We start from the raw sequence: 12,497 nt of genomic DNA, 5'->3' as shown, positions 1-12,497 counted from the left end.
AAAAATACTATATATAAATCCAACATCTTGCTATTGTCATTATCAAAACCACTTGATACCATATCCATAGTTTCCCACTTCTCTACTAATAAGAAGGAGGTGTGTTGGGGCGGCTAGGTGGTGCAGTGAATAGAGCACCGGCCCTGGAGTCAGGAGGACCTGAGTTCAAATTTGGCCTCAGACACTTAACACAAAAATTAGCTGTGTGACCTTGGGCAAGTCACTTAACCCCAATTGCCCTCCAAAAATAAAAAAGGAGGTATGTTTCATTATCAGTTCTAATGGCCAGAACTATTGACAATTAGTAGACTTCAGCTGATGTATTGCTATTGCTTACATTATTGTATTCTTTGTATATGTTGTTCTCTTGGTTCTCCTCTCCTTTCTTCATAATTCATCACTCACGCATACTTCTCCTTTCATACATGTTGTATCACCTTTCAATTACTAAAACTTAATTTAATCATGTTTCATAAAAATACAATTATTTAAAACCTTGATTGACTAGCCATCCTTCCCACAGCAGCTGCTACAAATTTTCTCATCTTTCCTCATGCCTCTGCCTAGCATTCTTCCCTGAACTCTTTCACTTTGCCTCGAACTTCACGGGACAAAGCTGAGGCTGTTTGTGGAGAGCTCCTTCTTCCCCCTCCTCATTTTACATAATCAAGATATCTTCTCCCAATCTCCTATCTCCCTCTGATCTCAGATGAAGAGATAGACCTTCTCCTTGCCAAAACCAACCCCTTCTCTCTACACAGTACTCCCCACATCCCACTTTTGTCTTTCCTCTCCCTTATCTTCAATCTCTCCATATATATCACCTACTACTCAGTTTCCCACAAACATATGCATGTCTCCCCCAACCTTAGAAAATCCTCACTTGATGCTACCAACCCTGTTATCTCTCCTTCCCATAGTGGCTAAACTCCTTAAGAAAGCTATCTACGCTAGATATTTCCATTTCTTTTCCTCTTGCTCTCTTCTAAATCCCATGTATTAAATCTACCTTCTGAGTCCATCATTCAACAGAAACTGTCCTCTCCAAAGTTAACAATGATTTTTTTTAAGTTAAAAAAAAATCTAATCACCTCTTCTTGATCCTGTTCCTTCTTGACCTCTTTGTAGCATTTTAGCGGAGTATTTGTATAGAAATTTAAGTTTTGCTAAGCACTTTACAAATATCATCTTATTTTATCCTCAAAAAAAAAAAAGAAAAAAATCAACCTGGGATGTTGGTGCTGTTGTCATCCCCCTTTTATAGATGAGAAAACTGGGGCAGATAGAAGTTAAGCGGTTTGCCCAGAGTCATACAATGGCAGGATTTGAACTCCAGGTCTAGACATCCAACCCCTAGGCCACCAAGTGACCTAGCACTTGGTATTATTGATTACCTTCTTTTTCTGAATACATTCTTCTCACCAGACTTTTGTGATGCTGCACTCTTTCACCTTTTCCTATCTGTCCAAGCTGCTCTTTCTCAATTTCCTGTGATCATTCTTCACCAACTGTTCACCCTACTTCAAATGTCTTCCCAATTGAATACATCCTCCTCTAAGTAGCCAAGGTGATTTTCCTAAAGCTTAGGTCTCATGATATGAACCCATGCTCAAAGAACTCCAATAGTTGCTTATGACCACCAAGATGAAATACACCATCCTCTGTTCAGTGTTTAGAGTCATTTACAACCTGGTCTTTTCCTACCTCTCCAGTCTTCTTACAACTCTCCTCCATGAGGGTGCATGAAGTGTTCAAGGAGGTCTAGCATCTTTGGGGTGAAGGCTTGCTGAGCCCTTTTCAACCTTTGGCATCCACCTTTACCCAACTCTCACCAGTGGCTCCAAGAAGCCATAGCATATAAATAGTGATCATATCACCTGTTGTCCTCTCTTGTCAGATGGGCTAAACCAGGTTGGGGGTAACCAACAGTGACTGCTTTAGCTCCCTTTGTGGCCATTAGAACAAATTTTTCTCATTAGCCCATTTTTTCAAGGGAAATCTTCATAAGCTTGGTGGTAGACATTCCCCTAACTCACCAATGGGTTTGAGGACTGTGGTTTACCCTCAACCTGGTTTAGCCCATCTTATAGCTTGGCCATACATTGAAGGCGCCAAGAGTGTCCATTTCATCTCAGGCCATTGGATCATTATTGTCATCATGATCCTAACTTTTGTTTTTCTTCTAGACTTCAACAAATGGAAGAAAGAGACTTATGACTCTGTTCAACTTTGCCTCACTTAAATCCAATTCATGTGCAAGTGAAGATATCACCCTGTGATGTAATTGGTCCTCTACTAGAATATTGTAATGGCACTGTCAAAAGAGAGAAGGAAGAGAGATGTTACAGATGTGAAATCTACAGTATTCATAATTCTGACTCCAAAAGATCACAGACCAAAAAGAGTAATTAGAAATGACATGTCTTCAGGAGAGGGTGAGATTTCTTGGAGGATGAGAAGATGAAAAGTATATAAAAGTCAGGTACTAAGGGGAGTTTACTAATGAAAGAGGTAAAAGAGATCTGTTGTCCTGAGAAACACATGGCCATTTCACACCATGACTCCCTTCCTCAATAATACCAGGCAGGGACCCTGGCTGCATTGTCTTTGGGAGTGACATTCCATTCTGCCCATGATAATGGCAACTAGGAAAGTTAGGTGGCACAGTGGGTAGAGCTCCAGGGATAGAATCAGGAAGACTCAACTTCCAGAGATCAAATCTGGCCTAAGAAACTCACTAGCTGTGTGTCCCTGGGCAAGTCACTTAACCTCCTTAATAGTTTGCTTCAATTTCCTCATCTGTAAAATGAGCTGGAGAAGGAAATGGCAAACCACTCTAGAATTGTTGCCAAGAAAATCCCAAATGGGGTCACAGAGAGTTGGATGCAACTGAAAAAGGATTTACCAATAACAATAGTGGCACTTGGGAGAGCCATGTGGTGAAGAGGCTTTTAATTCTAATCCCTGTGAAAGGCCAGGTAAGGAAAATAATGGCCTCTCCTCTACAGACCTTCCCTCGCCTTTCAAAACCTTTCCAATTACTCTATTACAGATAAAGCCTCTTTAGGTATTAATCTGCCTTTAAGAACTTTTAGAGTCATAGAAAAACATATTTGGATCTGGAAGGTATGATAGAGGACAACTAATCCAACCCACCTCATTTTACAGATAAAAGGACTGAGGTCCAGGGAAGGTAAAGGACTTGATAAATGTGGCATAATTAACATGTTTCCAAGGCAGGAAATGAATTCAACTTCTCTGAATGCAAAACCAGTACTTGTTTTTGGTTTATTTAGTCATGGATCATCTAAGAAGGCTTTTGAACTTCCTTTTCACCAGGAGGATAGGTCCCAGGCCTAAGGGCATCATCTATTTTTATGACCTTTGAAAAGCCACACACAATTTTATATGCATTATGGTATTATGGGAGCCAAAATGTACCTGGAATACATATAAACATAAGAATCCTTTTTTTTTTATGGCTTCCTCTTAACCCCAAGGAATACATCACAAACATGCAAAACCTAAATCTATTAAGTCTTTACAGAATGATTCTTTCCAAAGCAAGGCATATGTTTGCAGCACAATGCCAAACATCAGAGAAAAGCTGGAATAAGGCTGCCTATTTTCAGTGATCAAACAATGCCCCTGAAGGCTGTAATTAAAGAGCCATGTGCCTTTGAAATCACCTTTTTGGGATTGCTATTTTGCTCAATAAAAAACTACATTTGTATCCTTTTATAAGCCCATCTTTAGTTTGAAAATCCACATAAGCAGTGCTGAGATCACATCAGAGCATCCAAAAGCCTTTGGTTAATATCTTTTTCCTCCATCTTTCCTACCATGTTAAATATGTATGTGGGGACGAAAGCTACTACTGTTTTGATATTTTTTCTCTGGTTTTATTTTCAGACAGTGGGAATAACTTTGACTCCACATAAAGAGAAGGGAGTCTCATCACCAAGATGGGATGTAATGGTTGTCCATGGTCAATTAACACAGTTAGAGCTTGGTAAATTAAAGGTTTCGTTCATGGACTCCATACCACTTAAATAAGTTGGTATCAAAGAGACAATGTTTGGTGGTTATCATGAAAATTTATGCCAAGTATGGATTGGAAAATAAAATAATTATAATAATAGCAAGAAGGACAGGCTCTATGACTCCACTGGTACAAGAAACACTTGGATGAGGAAATTCCCTCTACTCATGCAGGTTGGAACTCTTTCTTCAGCTTATAGTCCTACAATTTAGAACACTGAAATTATGTGACTTGCTCATTGAGATGATATGATATGCCTAGGGTCACATAGTCAGTATGTGTCAGAGATAGCATTTGAATTCAGACCTTCCTGGCTTGGAGGTTCATCCTCTATTCAAGCTGTCTGTAATAGTAATAAATAATAATAACAACTTACATTTATATAGTATTTTAAAGTTTGCAAAGCACTTTGCATACATGAGCTCATTTGAATTCTACAACTCTTTGAGGCTGGTCCTAGAGGTATCATGACCCCCATTTTATAGTTTACTAAACAGAGACTTAGATTAAGTGACTTTCCCAATGTCACACTGTTCAGAATTGTTAAAGGCCCAAGTCTTATAGAATCCATATCCAGCTCTCTGTTAATTATGTCATGTTGTTCCCCTTCTCCAATCATCATTATGTGATGATAATTACAAAAATATTGTATTGACCATTATTGTTTTCATTTACCATGCTCCTCAGTGCTGTATCTTGAGTCACCACATAAGCTTTTTTTAAGTTCACCAATGGCAAGATTTCAGTGCCTTAGGATCATGGATTTGGAACTCTTCGGACTCTGAGAGGTCATCTTGTCCAATCCCTTCATTTCACAGATGTGGCCTAGAAAAGTTAAGTGGCTTTCCCAGGGTCACACAGGGAGTAAAAATGAGAATTGTTGAGGTCTGCTGCTTCAGAGGCAATGCTCTTTGTACCATATAAAGCTGTCTTCACAGTCTCAATAGTGAAGGTGGTTAGTGGGTACCCTTTAACTCCCCAACCCTGACAATGGAACGAAACACTTGAATAGATGGGAGGACTTCCTACTTCAGAATGGACAGACCCAATTACGAAGAAGGCTCACCCCTGGGCAGGAAGTTCATAAGTGTGAAATTAGATAATCACTGATCATGTCCCTAGAGTTGGTGCTTGATAGGGCAGAGAAAGACCATTATAATGGCAATTTCAATTTTCCAGATGAACTATTGAGAGAACTTTCCAGGGGAATTGGGCAGACCAGTTGACTTTAATTATGTTGGACAGGTACTTACAGGTTTTTGACCACTGTGACTCTCCCATGGAATAGAACTGGTCAGGAATCCCACTAAGGAGGAGACACATTCCTTGCACATATGTTTGAAGAATTTATTTAATGCAGATCTAATTTCTTACATTCAAACCTTTTACCATCCTACACCATATCTTCTCACCTCTCATATGGACGAGTGCATAGGGGAATAGGCATTTATATAACACCATCTATGTGCTAGGCACCATGTTAAGCATTTTTACAAGTATCCTTATTTGCTCCTCACAAAAACCCTGTAAGTTAAGCAATCAGTTAATAAATATTAAGTGCATACTGTATGCTAGCAATGTACTAAGTTCTAGGGATACAGAAAATAGCTAAAGACAGGTCCCAGGGAGTTTATTGTCTCATCGGGGAGAAAACGTTCAATCAAATATATAAAAAGCAAGTTATAGAAAAATAAAAAGGTAGATGTTATGACTGTCCTCACTTTACAGTGGAGGAAACAGAGATTAAGTGGCTTCCTCAAGAACTCACAACTATTGTCTCTGAGATCACATTTGAACTCAGATCTTTCTGACTCTAGGCCCAAGGTTCTATCCACTCTGCCAGCAGCATAGCCAAACTAACTGTTTTTCTAGCATAGGGTCTCTCCACTCTCCAATCCATCCTCCACACAGCTGCCAAATTAAGATTTCTAAAGCAAAGATCTGAACATATCACCACTCAAAAGGCTTTAACGGCACCCCACTGAATTTAAGACAAAATATGAACTCTCTCTCTTTAGAATTTATAGCCTTTTATAATCTGATTCCAACCTACATTTCCAAGATGATTGTACATTACTTTTCCTCTGTACTCCAAACAAACTAACCTATTTGCTATTCCTCATACACATAATTGTATCTCTGGACTCCATGCCTGACACATACCTGGAATGATTTTTCCACATTACTTCTGATTCTTGGGATCCCTAATTCCCTTCAAGCATTAACTAAAGGGTCATCTCTTTCAAGAAGACTTTCAAGCTTCATCTCATTGTTAGTGCCTCTCCCCCAAAGCACTTTGTATTTATGTCATATGTATTCTGCATTTACTTATCTTTGAACATGTTGCATTCCCCCATAGCACAATTCAAAATCCTTGAGGGCAGGGAATGAAGGGAATGAATGAAAAACCATTTGTCAAGCACTTACCATACCCAAAGTATATAGTATTCACTTTTGTATTTATATCCCCAGCAATCTAGCAGGATAATTGCCTTATTTTGTTGTTCAGTCATTTCAGTCATGTCCAACTCTTAGCAAAAATACTAGGGGGGTGGTTTACCAAATCCTTCTTCAACTCATTTTACAGATGAGGAAACTGAGACAAATAGGGCTAAGTGATTTGCTGAGGGTCTCAAAACTAGTAAGTGTCTGAGACCAGGTTTTGAACACAGGAAGATGAATCTTCCTGACTCCAAGCCTGGCATTCTATCCACTGACCAGTAGGCACTTAATAAATGTTTGTGATTGAAAATGAATTGAAATGCATCTGTGCATATGTACAGATAGGAATTTGTCTACATTTGTATCATAGGAGCATAACTTAGAACCAAAATGATTTTCGGGGTTGGTGAGGGCAATCATTTTATAGATGAAGAAGGAGGCCCAGGAATGTAAAGAGTGAGTCAAGGTCACAACTCTAGTAAGTGGTAAAGCCAGATCTAAAACCCAAGTCTTCCTCACTCCAAGTCCTACACACTTTACATTCCCAGTATTTTTCCCTAAGGCAATAGAAAAGGTCACTGAAAATTTTTCTATCATTGATTACAGCAGTAAAGTTACAGTCTTTTCCCCTGTGTCTTGCCCAAAGTATATATCTAATAGATATTTGTTGGCTTAATAAGTATTGGTTGAATGAGCTGTAAAATGTTCCTGGTATAGTTGTCAAAATGTGGGTTGTTATAAAGCAAATCTTACTTTCTTACTAAAATAATGTTATATTTGGGGGTCATGTTCATCCCTAAATAAATCACAGTGTGAATGAAAAAGTAATTTTTTAATATTTTGCAACTATAAGCCTCCACAATCATTCAAAATACTAAAATAATACTTATAGTCATATAAATATATATAGATGGATAAGCTTCATTGGTTGTCTTTCTAACTAAATGTCAAACATGAACATTGGCATTATTCATCCAAATTTTTTTCTGTATAGATGGTTAGTCCAACATCTTTTGATTGCATATATATCTCTTACACAAGTCTCTATAATAATCCTGTGCTTGCTGTATCAAGCATAATGAATTATGCATGAGGAAGAGGGTGGCCTGGATTGTATGCAAGTTATTGCATAGCTCCTTTATTTATCCCAAACTTCTCCCAGAAACAAAGACCAATCTTTTGAACAACAACATTCTGTCAAATTTGCTGTAGGGTTGTGAATCATGGATAGTCAGTACAGAATTAAAAGTGAATATCAGACAGAAGACAATAGGGAAACTTATGGTAAGTGTGAGCAGATTGAAACATATAACCATTAGGGACTTTGTAGAACCAAAGTAAAGGATGTTACTGGGGAAAATTTAAGATTGGAAAGAAAAATCGGTTGGTCATGTGGCAAGAGAAAGAGATAACAGGTGGATAGTCCAGGTCATCCACTGACATGCTCTTAATGTCAAAAGAAAGTGTAGGAAAATTATGGTTAGACATAGGCCAGGGTTTCCTAGAAAAGACAGGAATAGATGGGCTAAGAGTTGCATTACCAGAGGGGAACAGCTAAATTTGATACAATGATGATTATGATGGTGGTGGCGGCGGTGGTGACGGTGGTGATGATAATGATGATGATAAGCATTAACATTTACATAGTGCTTTAAGGTTACCCAAGCAAGTTAGATATTTTATATCATTTCATGCTCTCTACAAACTTATGATATAGGTGCTAGTATTAACCCATTTTTCAGATGAGGAAGCTGAGGCTGAGTGAGATTAAATGAATTACCATAGTCATATAGCTTTCCTGACTTTAAGTTCAATGCTCTATCCATTGAGCCACCACAAATCCACTTGAATATTTTAAACATATAAAATGGATACTTCAGGTGATTCATGTGGGCATGAAGGACACTTTCACACAGAACATAAAAAGTAGTGTAAGCAATTAGGAAGTCTAGGGCAAGAAACTGAAATTTGTAAGAATAACAGGTTATATTTTCCTCACTTTTGCCCATTGAATACAACAAAACACATAAGAAAAAAAACTGATTTGGGAAGTGAACAGCAAGCTAGGAAGGTGGCAGCTGAGAATGGCAGCTGGATTTTTGGATCATAGATTCCAATATAGGGTTGACAAATTCCTGGTCATTGATGAAGTACACCTAAAAAAAAGTAGGTAAAAATATATTTGCCAGGTGTCTAATAAATCTCATCAAAATGCCTTTAAACTTATGGAAAAGGGGGAAGGAGGAGAATTCTTATCTATCTATATCTGTCTATCTATACATATATAAAATATAAATGTATACATGCATATATAGGTATGTATGTATGTGTGTGTATGTATGTATGTATGTATATGAACTAGCTCAGTGTCTGGGAGGCTCTGAAGGGAAGTATGGGAAAGAAGAGGTATTAGACTGACTACCAAACTGAAGGTCTAAAGAGTCATTGTACTGACTTCATTGTTGTATGCCTGTGAAACCTGGACAGTCTACCAGTGCCATGCCATGAAACTGAATCCCTTCCATTTGAATTGTCTTAGGAAAATTCTGAAGATCACCTGGAAGGATAAGGTACCAGACACTGAGGTCCTTACTCAAACTAAAATGCCAAACATTCAAACTCTGCTTCAGAGAGCTCAACTGCAATAGGCTGGCCACATTGTTGGAATGCAAAATGTATGCTTGGCAAAAAAACACTTTATGGAGAATTCACATAGGGCAAGCATTCACATGGTGGTCAGAAGAAGCAATATAAGGACACTCTCAAGGTGTCTCTTAAGAACTTTGGGGGAAAAAAAAAGAACTTTGGAATTGATTGTGTGACATGGGAGACACTGGCACAGGACCACTCAGCTGCCCACATCAGGTGGTGTTTTCTATAATGTGCTGTGTTCTGTAAGCAAAGCAGAATTGAAATAGCTCAAGGGAAACGTGGGATGAACAAATTTAGAGAATCCTAAATGTCCACATGGACTATTTGTGCCCAAACTGTGGTAGATCATTCCAAGCTCATATTGGTCTGATTAGTCACAGTCTGACACATTGAAACTTGACTCTTGCGTAGTGGTGTCATTTTGGTCCTATTTGAGAATGAAGGACAACAACCAACTAATATAGACAGAGATAGATACATATAGACATATACATATATAGATATATAAAGCTATAGCTATATCTATATGTATCTCGATCTATCTATCCATCCTTCCATCCATCCATCTATCTAATCTATCTATCTATCTATCTATCTATCTATCTATCTATCTATCTATCTGTCTGTCTGTCTGTCTGTCTGTCTATCTGTCTATCTGTCTATCTATCTATCTAAAACCCCCAAGTTAGATAATAAAGAGTATAATATCTGTAATAATCATGTAATCATAAGCGACAAAATCCAATAATGGAATTGGTAATGAAACCAATGGCTTAATGTGTCTAAATACAAATGCCTTAAAGTGTAGGCAACAAAGAAGAGGAGATAGTGCACTTGTTGCAGGTATATTTTACCCAGGTTTTAGCCAGGCTTTTGATGTAGTATTTCATATTATTTTTGTGGCAAAAAAGCAAATGAGTAGACAGTCATAAAGATGATTCATAACTAGTCATATGGACATACTCAAAGAGCATTTATTATTAATGGTTCAATATCAGTGTGGTAGGTCTCCAGCGGAGAGAGTTCAGGAAAATATAGGAGGCCTTGTGCCATTTAGCATTTTATCAATGACTCGAATAAAGGCAGAGATGATATGCTCATCAGATTTGCAGATGCACAGAGCTCGGGGGAATAGCTTACACAGTAGATGACGGAGTCGGGATCCAAAAGGATCTTGACAGGGTAGAGCATTGGGCTGAATCTAATCAGATGCAATTCAATAAGGATAAATGGAAGGTCTTGCAGTTGGGTACAAACAAATCGACTTTATAAGTATAAGATGGGGAAGGTATGGTTAGAACATCAGCAGTTATTCTGAAAAAAATATGGGCAGCTTTTACTGGACTGCAAACTCCTTATGAGTCAGCAATATAATTTGGCAACCAGAAAAACTAATGTGATTTTAGGTTGCAGTAAGGAGAGGCAGAGCTTCCTGGAATAGGGAAGTGACAGCCCCACTCTACTCTATCCTCCTAAGACCCCATTTGGGAAATTGTGTTTTGTTCTGACCACTGCAGTCTAAAAAAGACAATGATAAGCTGCGAGTGTCCAGGGCAGAGCAAGCAGGATGATGAAGGGCTTGCGTCCATGCCTTATGAGCATCTTCATAAGAAACTAGGCCTGGTTAGCCTAGAGAAGAAGACTCATATGAGAGATAATGGTTATCTTCAAGCATTTGAAGTGCAATCACATGAAGGGAAGAGACGTTTTTTGTTCTTTTTTTTTGGAAGGGCAATTGGGGTTAAGTGACTTGCCCAAGGTCACATGGCTAGCAAGTGTTAAGTGCCTGAGGTCAGATTTGAACTCAGGTCCTCCTGACTCCAGGGCTGGTGCTCTATTCACTGCACCACCTAGGCACAGGGAGACATTTGTTTTCAATGTGGCTTCAGTGCTGTTGTTGTTCAGTTGTATCTGACTCTCTATGACATTATTTTGGAGTTTTCTTGGCAAAGATACTGTAGTGGTTTGCCATTTCTTCCTCTAGCGCATTTTACAGATGAGAAACTGAGGCAAACAGGGTTAAGTGGCTTGCCCAGGGTCACACAGCTAGGAAGTGTCTGAGGCCAGGTTTGATCTCAGGAAGACAAGTCTTCCTGACTGCAGGCTGGGCATTCTATCCATTGTGTCAGTTAGTAGAGAGGAACCAGAAGCAATGGGTAGAAGTTGCATAGAGATAAATTTAGTTTAGCATACACACTCTCGCGCGCGCATACACACACACACACACACACACACACAAATTTCCTAATAATTAGAGCTGTCCAAAAGTGAAATGAATTGCTTAGAAATATAATATCAGCTCTTCCTTCTTCGAAGTATTTAAACGGACACTGGATTTGTCAGGGATGTTAAAGTGGGGATTTCTTTTGTGCATAGATTGGATTAAATGAGTAATGAGGTTCCTTCCAAACAGTAATATGCTGGTAAATGTTTAGCAATCAGCTCTCCAAAAATTTTTAATTTAAAAGATTAACATTTCCTCCATCACTTTCTTACATCTAGACAATAAACAAAACAATAAATCAAAGCTTCATTTGTAGCATTTGACAATTTCTGAGGTGCAAATGCTAATACTGAAAATTTGACACAGGGCTTATAAGAGACAGATTTGAGCTGGTTCCAGCTCATCCTTGCATCTATTTTTTTTTCAATAAGAGTATCAGTTATTATTGTCCTCCAGCACATTTTTTTCATAAAATTTTAATTTTGAAACATACTTTTTTATTGACGAGAATGTTTGATGATGGGATCCAAATAGTATTTTTAAAATAATATCAAATATTGAATCCTTTTAATACCTTTTTTTCAGTTCTATGCTCTCTCTCTCTCTCCTCCATCTTTCCCCATACATTTAGAAGGCAAATAATATGATTGTTAATAATACCCACAACACATGCATATATGAAGTCATGCAAAACATATTTCTACCTTAACCATGTTGTGGGGAAAAAAGCAAGAAAAATAAAGTGGGAAAAGTGCATTTCAATCTACACTCAGGATTCATCTGTTCTCTTTCTGGAGGTTGATAGCATTTTTCACGAGTCCTTTTGAATTGCCACTGATCAATATTTTGAGCAGAGCAGCTAAATCTTTCAGAATTGATCATCATTACAGTATCACTGTTACTGTATACAATTTTCTTCTAGTTCTGCTCACTTTACTTTGCACCTGTTCATATGTCTTCCCAGGCTTTTCTGAAACCATCTTCTTTGTCATTTCTTATAGCAAATAGTATTCAATTATATATATATATATATATAGACATATAGACTATAGTTATAGATATATCTACATCTACCTATCTCTATCTATCTATCTATCTATCTATCTATCTATCTATCTATCTATCTATCTATCTATC

General features: G+C 38.0%; 1 protein-coding gene across 1 annotated transcript in view; it reads right to left on the bottom strand.

Moving 5' to 3' along the window:
- The window catches only part of THEMIS (thymocyte selection associated), a 199,865-nt gene that overhangs the window by 144,744 nt on the left and 42,624 nt on the right, over positions 1–12,497 (bottom strand). The window lies entirely within an intron of this gene.

Source organism: Petaurus breviceps, unplaced genomic scaffold (assembly GCF_028583685.1).
Source record: "Petaurus breviceps papuanus isolate PSGF00001 unplaced genomic scaffold, PetGlider_PUasm1.0 90977, whole genome shotgun sequence".
NCBI lineage: Eukaryota > Metazoa > Chordata > Mammalia > Diprotodontia > Petauridae > Petaurus > Petaurus breviceps.
Note: the sequence above shows the minus strand (reverse complement) of the source record. Positions and strands in the feature narration are given on the sequence as shown.